Below are 8,016 nucleotides of genomic sequence, written 5' to 3'. Positions count from 1 at the left end.
AATAGGATTTCCATTGAATTCAGCTCCATCTATTCTTCGCCCGCGTAGCCAGGGATGTCACACATGCTCTAGTTTGCTTTTCATATCCATGGCGAGAGAAGAGCCTGAAGTGAAAGCCGGTAAGAAAAGAGTTCACGTTGAAAGGGAAATGTGAGGCTGAAGCAGTGTTCAACGAATTCTTCTGCGGAAGATATCCAGTCTTGTTTAGTGATCGTGAAGTGCTTTGATTCACGAGGCGAATAGCAACTAATACTGTGTTTTAACTAGCAGATATCGAAGTTTCAATAATGTGGGATAGTTTTGCTCTGGTGGTGGAGGGCTTGGAATGAAGAGGCGATTATCGCCGTTGCTTCGCATTGCTTAATCGAAGTCTAATATCAGTAGAAGAGGAATGCTGTTTTGACCACGTCGGATCCTGCTGACTTGGTTGCTGTCCAGTGCTATGTTTCTGGTAAGATTTGACTTTTTAAATTTTTTTCTACATTTTTTTTAGTATCTAATGTTTAACTTGTGAAATTTTAATGTTTATCAGGGTGTGTTGATCCTCGTTTCTGTATTTTAATGTTATCGTTCTCCCTGACATTGTTCGTTCGTTTTAAGAACGCCTTGCCCATGGCAAGACAAGGGCTTATACGTGAATCTATTTACTTTAACTTTTTTATAGATAGTCTTCCGAACTTAGTTTGTCAAATTGGGAAATCATAAGAGTTTTATCAATCCACGGAATTTATGAATGTCATCCCAAAGAACTTTACTAATGTATGGCAATTAATATCTAGGGGCAATTCATTCAGTACTTGTTAATGTTATTCTATCCCTATAGTTTTTAGTGTACTTGGGCGCATGGTTCTTTATCTTTTTCCTGTTTGTATCGTCGAAGTGTTTGATTAGGTGTTGCTCTAGACTGAGATTTTATCTTTACTATTCATTGTTATATATTATCTTTAATTTGATAGTATTTCGACCCGAGTGTTTTGACCTTCAACCTTTTTTTTTTTTCGTGTTCACAAAAATTATAGTATTGTATTCGGATCTTGAATATTAGTTCTTCATTAAAATATTACTATTCATTGTTATATATTAATAACTTTTAATTTGATTGAGTGTTTCGACCTGAGTGTTTCTATCTTCAACCTTTTTTTTTTTTTCGTGTTCACAAAAAATTATAGCATTGTATTCGGATCTTGAATATTGGTTTTTCATTTTGTTAAAATAACTGTTTTTTTTTTTTCTTCTTTGTAAACTTTCTTTAAGGTAAAGGTAGCTTAAGGCTATAAAACCTCTTTCATTCACTTATCTTTTTATTATTCTTGCTGGCAAAGATGATAATTTGATGTTACGAAACTATATTCTATTAATAGCACTTGAATTTTTTATCTTTTAATTTTTACTGACAAATTAGTTTAAGGCTAAGAAGGAAACTACTGTAGATTTTCTGGGCAAAGCAGAAAAGCTGTTAAAATTAGTGAAAAAATACCGTACTTGATTTGATAGCTATAGGAGAAATTTAAAGTTAGTGAGGCTTCCTGTCGATTTGGTTACTGTTGCTTCAGGTTGTGAACACTTAAGATAAGGTGCTTTGGTCAGCATTATGGAATGCAGGTTAGCATTGCGTTAAATTTGAGGTTGGTAGGTTGAGATAGCAGTTTCAGATGGGGTGAGATGAAGTAGATAGGGAAAAAGCTATCTAGAAAAGGGAAGAAATTAAGGATGGGCTAGAAAAGGCCAGACTGCAATTGGGAAAGAATTGCCTTTATTATAAAGTAGTCTCGGGAGACTTATTAATCTATATCCTATATCTTATATTCAACAAAGCTGAACTTTTTTTTTATGAAGTCTACAAGAAGTTAGGATTGGCTTAAGACAGAATTACCCTAATGCTGTATAGGTTGATTGGTAGAGAGCAATGTATGCTGCCATGAGTAGAGGCGAGTGCCTACCATGGTAGAGATATTGTATGAAAATAGCATAACCGCCATTAAGTTCCCAGTGAAGCTCTAGTAGAGCAAACTCTAAACTAGAAAATTAGCGCTTGATCAGGTGAAATTAAAAAGGAGTTTCACTATTTTGGGATTTATGAATATAATCTTTATTGGAGTTAATGTTTGACTGTAAATATCTAGCATAAACTTTGATACAGTATGATAAAATGCTGTGGCTGCCGATAAATGAAAGTAAAAGTCATAGTATAAGATTGTTGAAGCAAATTTTGATATAAATAGGTCTGAAAAGGAGCCGGGACAAAAATACTGTTAATCCAAGAAACCTATGAAGGTGGTCCTTTCAAAAGGACAGGTGTAAGGGACAAAACTAAATGTAAAAAGTCTCATATTAGGATGGTTGTTTTGGCTGCAAGGGGTGAGAAGTTTCAGTCAATAGATCTACTCTAGGTACACTTCTGGGAATGGGTATTCCCCCCGGGGGAAATATGGCCCAGGATATATCCCCGGGAATATTGTCCCAGGATAATATTCCCCCCTCTGGGCCAAGATTCCCCATTTGCTTGGTGGAGGTAACCATTATTTCGGAAGGGGAAAGACAGACCATTACACCGGGTCATTAAAGTGTCATTAATTTCTTTAATTTTAATGTTTGGAGTGCGCAGTTCAACATACCTCTGGCCAGTACAAAATTTGTGACCTGGGAAGGGGATACGGGGGCTTTCACCCGGCTAGGGGTTGTGACCTGGGAACTTCTAGGTAAGGCTAGGTGGGTTTGTTAGGTTCTGTACCCTTTTGTACCTTTTTATATTGCGTAAAGGTTTTATGGAAAAATGCTTTTAAGATACAAATTTTAATATTATCGTAGCATTGCTAACGTTAGCAATGGCATCGTAAAGTTGGTAACGTTGCGTAATATTGTGTATGTATGTATGTATGTATATATATGTATGTATATGTATGTATATGTATGTATATATATATATATAAAATATATATATAATGTATGTGTATGTATATATATACACGTGTATATGTATATATATATTCCTGATTTTTTGTCAAACTTGCCGTTTATTATTTGATTCATCAAAATAGTTTTTCTGTAAGACGGTGGGGGAGAAATGGCCTAGGGGGGAAAAATATCTTAGGGCTGAAATTCCCCCTGGGGAATATCAACCCGTGCTGCTTTTCCCGGGGGAAACAGACCCTAGGCTAACTACCACGGGTGAATTTCAGTCAGGGGAAAAATTTTCTACACCGGGAAGGAGTTTGTGGTCCGGTGAATGCTTTGAGAGGTTCTGGTCCTCCCCAGTTGTTCATTTCGATATCTACATAGCCTGATAATTAGTGTTTGTTAGATGAGTTCCCAAATAGTGTCCTGTCCTCTCTAGGTTTAAAGGCTACTCATGAATTGCAGAGAAAGGGATAGTGACGTTACCCTTATCCTAGCAAATAGGACACTGCCTTAGAGACTGACCATATGATCAGCGACACTCTTCCGTCCAAGCTAGGACCAGGGAGGGCCAGGCAATGGCTGCTTACTCTGCAGATGGAAAGTTGCCTCGCAAGGATGGTGAGGTTAACACTGAAGGAACTAGTTTGAGCCGGACTCGCTCTAGTAGGAGGTAGTGTTCCTATTTTGAAGGTTCCTGGCGAAACCACTACCTGGGTACATTTTTTTTTATTTTTATAAGTTAGTAATAGTAGTTGTATTGCCAGATAATCAAATCTAATTTTATAATGGCAATAAAATATTTTAAACTACTTTATAATTGTAATAGTAGAAACAAACTATTTAGTAGAAACGAAAAGATTAATTTAATTAAACTAATCTTAATTATTGAAAAACTGAATTTTAATAGTAATGCAAAAAGTAATTTAATCAAATATTATTCAAGAACGAAAAATACAAATCTTATTATTCAAGAATGAAAATTTTTTTTTTCGTATTTACAGGTAAACCTACTGAGCAAGTTTATCCAGCAAGGCTTGATACCTTAATGTTCAATCCATACTGCAATGCCTCTTTACTTCTTCGCTAACTGAACAACCTGCCTTTGATCCCCGTACCAAACAAGAAGACTCCATACTCCAGTTTGTCACAATTTAACTCTGCCACCAATGAAGATCCAAAGTCTGACTTAAAATTACAACGGGCTGGTTCACTAAAACTACAAAGAGGTCTCAGACCAAACTCTGCCATCAATAAGAAGCCATAGTGTAACTTCAAATTACCGCGGGCTAGTTTACAACTACTTAAGTAGCTCAGACCTCCTAATTTGTTAGTGCTCTAACACATTAACATTCAACTTTAAAAGTCTCATTTGAATAGGGAAAGGACACATCTGAATGGTAGTGGGTTTTTTTATAAACTTTTTCCAGTCCCATTTGAATAGGGAAAGGACACTGACATCTGAATGGTAGTAGGTTCTTTTTTTCAACTTTTCTTTTCCAGTCCCATTTGAATATGGAAAGGACAGTGACATCTTAATGGTAGTGGTATTTTATGTTCAACTTTTACGTTTCCAGTCTATATCCCATTTGAATATTTAAGAACACTATCTGATTTGAATTGTAGCGTGTTTTTTAAATTATTTTCTAAATTTCTTGGCATCAGGGCAAGTATTAAAAGATTACATAATGCTGAAAGAGACCATCCCGCCTGAGGATCCTTTCATTTAAGTTTACGCTTGAACCTTTCGTCGTAATACCTTTATTGGTTCTACTTTATAATAATGTTGCAATGGAACAAATGCTAGGGTCTACCTTTGCACCCCTAAGATTCCCTAGCCTTGTATCAGAAGGCTCTTTTCAAGATGGTCAGTTCCCTTGATGCTGTTCCCCTAGCCTTGTATCAGAGAGCTCTTTTCAAGATGGTCACAGTTCCCTTGATGGCAGCTATCTGCAAACAATTTGTGCTTGGTTAACTTTGTTACCTGAACGAGTTGTTACCTGAACGAGTTGTCTGAAGTTTCCCTTAAGTCCTGTTGTCCCCACCACCACGGGCATTCTTCTTTCTTTGTTCCCAAGCATTTTTCAGATTTGCTTATATTTTTTCTGCCAGTTTGCCTGTTGTCGAAGTAACTGACATTAATACTTGGGTCCCTATTAGATAATGTTGAAATCTAGGACGCTATCCTGTTGACCAACTGAAGTCTTTGAAGATTTATCATGATAGTTAGTAATATTATTCAGGGTTTTTAAGGAATTGTGTTTACTTAGTCTCTAGCATTAATTCACTTGGAGCAGCATTTAATTTTTAAACTTGACTGGGTGTACGGTCTGAAGCTCAAATATTCTCTCAAAACATTTTGGATTTTTAAGTTAATTTTAAGTTTTTACACAAGAATTAGGTTTAGGTTTAATTAATTTAACTATCTATGTGGATGTTTTGAATTAATGTTAAATGAATTTTTGTATCCTTGTTTGACCAACTAATGGTAGTTTCCAGAATTAACTTTTTTTATTAAAGCTTGCCATTTAATAAACTTCTTATTAGTATATTTTAATATATGAAAGAATTGCTTTAGTTATTTTAAGCATATTTATTTTTTGTATTTGTACCAATTATTAAATTTAAGTTTTCGTAATGTTTTCTTTTTTAAATGTTAGGTTAATAAACCTCTTGCTAGTATATTTTAATGTATGAATATCATTTTAATTTTATTTTATTAAATTTACCCTAGGATTACTTTGGTTATTTTTTTAATTTTATTTAATGTACCAAAGATCAACTTTAGTTTTAGTTAGTTTTTTTTTTTCTTAAATGTTAAAAGTATGAAGATTAAAATGTTTAAACTGGTATTATAGTAGTTTTTGTTTAATGTATCAAAGGCTCAACCTTTGAAGAGAATATAATTTTTGTATATATCAAATGCAATCTGATTAAATTTTAATAAACCTGATTTTCGCTTTGTTCTAAAACCGACATTACTAGAAACATTTTCTAGATCTAAAAGGTGAAGTTAGGAACTTGTTGCATTTATATTGATAGAGAAGAGAAATATAGAAAAATATATTCCATAAGCATTTGAGAAGAGTAAAGAAATTTGAATATAGAAATGAAGTCTGGTGTTGCAATACAAAATAAAGATTATTCATTGGGAAAAAATGAAATGGGGAAATAGCATTTAACCCAAAATAGAATTTGAAAGCACTTTAGCCCCCCAAAAAATAGATGAAAAAAGCTTATTCTTTGGGGGAAAATGAAATGGAAATAGCATTTAACCCAAAATAAAATTTGAAAGCAGTTTAACCCCCAAAAAAGAGATTAAAAAAGCTTATTCTTTGGGGAAAAATGAAATGGGGAAATAGCATTTAACCCAAAATAAAATTTAAAAGCACCTTAACCAAAGAAAAGATGAAAAAAGCTTTTTCATTGGGAAAAAAATGAAATGGGGATATAGCATTTAACCCAAAATAAAATTAAAGTACTTTAACCCAAATTTAGATGATAAAGGGTAAACTCCTTATTGCAGATGCATCAAAGGTTATAAAGATTGTCGGGGGCGGGGGGATGCTAGTGTTAGAGGTCATGGGTTGGATTCTATAGTAAGGAAAGATTAATGATTGAAATCTTAATTATGAAATTTCATTTTGATCACATTTATCTTCAAATACTAACATTACGAAAGTGCTAAAATGGGCTTGAATAAATACTTGAGAGTATTTAAAATCCTGTGACTTAATACTGCATTTAAAAAGCAGAAGGTTAAAAGCCACTGTAGTTATGTGAAGACACTTAAGCAGTGTCCACACGATCGCGCATGCCCGACGGGCAAACAGTGATACCAGGCCACAATAGTTAGTGGAAATGAGGGTTAATGACGTCAGAAGCGGGAAAACTCAAGGCAGGTATCTGGCAACACTGTATGCCAGATCCCTGTCTGTGGTTTTCCCGCTTCTGACGTCATTAACCCTCATTCTTACTAACTATTGTGGTCTGGTATCACTGTTTGCCCGTCGGGCATGCTCGATCGTGTGGACACTGCTTTAGAGGGAGAATTATTACGTAAAACCTGGTGCCAAAAAAGGTAAGCTATAGAACAGTGAATATTGTCTAAAATTATCCTGCAATCCGTTAGTAAGAGGTTAGTCCTCCTCAGACTCCATGGTTTATCTGTAATTTAACTACCCTTGTGAGCTAGGAATGAGTTTTATTGGTGGGAACCAGCTGGTCTACCTGTTAAGCTACAAGCCCCCCCCCCCCCCTCCACACGAAGAGCAAATGCAAGGTGGGCACTCTGATTTGCCATTGTTTTCTCTCTCAAACTGTTATCAGTAAAGTCAAAAGGCAGGTAGTAAGTATAGGCATGTAAATGTAAGACTTAGGTCACACACTGGGCAGAGGCCAGCTTAGGCAGAGCTGTGCCAGGCAACGTTGGCCCTACTCAGGCGCCTATTCAGTGCCCTAATATCGGGTACGGGAACACGAGTTTGCCCGTGGTTTCTTCAGTCATCTATACTCGTGATCGCAGCCCATACCATGTAATTGGTACATAACAAACAATTGGTGTCTATCCGCTGTGGATCTGCCCCTCCTGTGCAACGAACGTTAAGCAGCCATTGTCTGGGCCTCCCTCGTCCTACCTTGGTGGAGAGGGGGCTTGAGTTCTTTAAATGTATATATGGTCAATCTGCCAGGACATTCACTGTCCTTTTTCTGGACCATTCAAGTCGCTTTGAACCCTTTGGAAAAGACTACTATAAAGTTTGTGTTAGACTAAATCAAGTTACAATATTAAAGCGACTGAAAACCTCCACGTGTAACCAAACTTAAAAACCAAGTTAGCTTTTGGCACAAAGTTGTACAATTGCTAAGCTTTTAATTTCATTTCCGCATGCGAAAGTTTTCTTCACACTTTTCGCTGTGAAGCAAAATGCTCTTGGCTTCCATCCATATTTCCATTTTAAAGTCCTATCTATTAACCATTTTATCCAGGACTTAGGAAACTGTTGGTAATGCAATTTAACATTGTGTATATTCCTTCATTCTATTTGTCAAATCACTATTTAAAAAATTAAGCATTGTCGGGCAATACAAGTCTCTCTCTCTCTCTCTCTCTCTCTCTCT

At 35.7% G+C, this 8,016-nt stretch overlaps 1 long non-coding RNA gene across 1 annotated transcript; it reads left to right on the top strand.

The window, feature by feature from the left end:
* Positions 1 to 57: 57 nt before the first annotated feature.
* Positions 58 to 4,815, top strand: LOC137619513 (uncharacterized). The gene is made up of 2 exons (XR_011039918.1): positions 58 to 451; positions 3,900 to 4,815. It is a non-coding gene; the product is annotated as an uncharacterized lncRNA (long non-coding RNA).
* Positions 4,816 to 8,016: the final 3,201 nt, after the last annotated feature.

This window comes from Palaemon carinicauda, chromosome 26, assembly GCF_036898095.1.
Source record: "Palaemon carinicauda isolate YSFRI2023 chromosome 26, ASM3689809v2, whole genome shotgun sequence".
Taxonomy (NCBI): Eukaryota; Metazoa; Arthropoda; class Malacostraca; order Decapoda; family Palaemonidae; genus Palaemon; species Palaemon carinicauda.
This window is presented reverse-complemented; position numbering and strand designations above follow the sequence as displayed.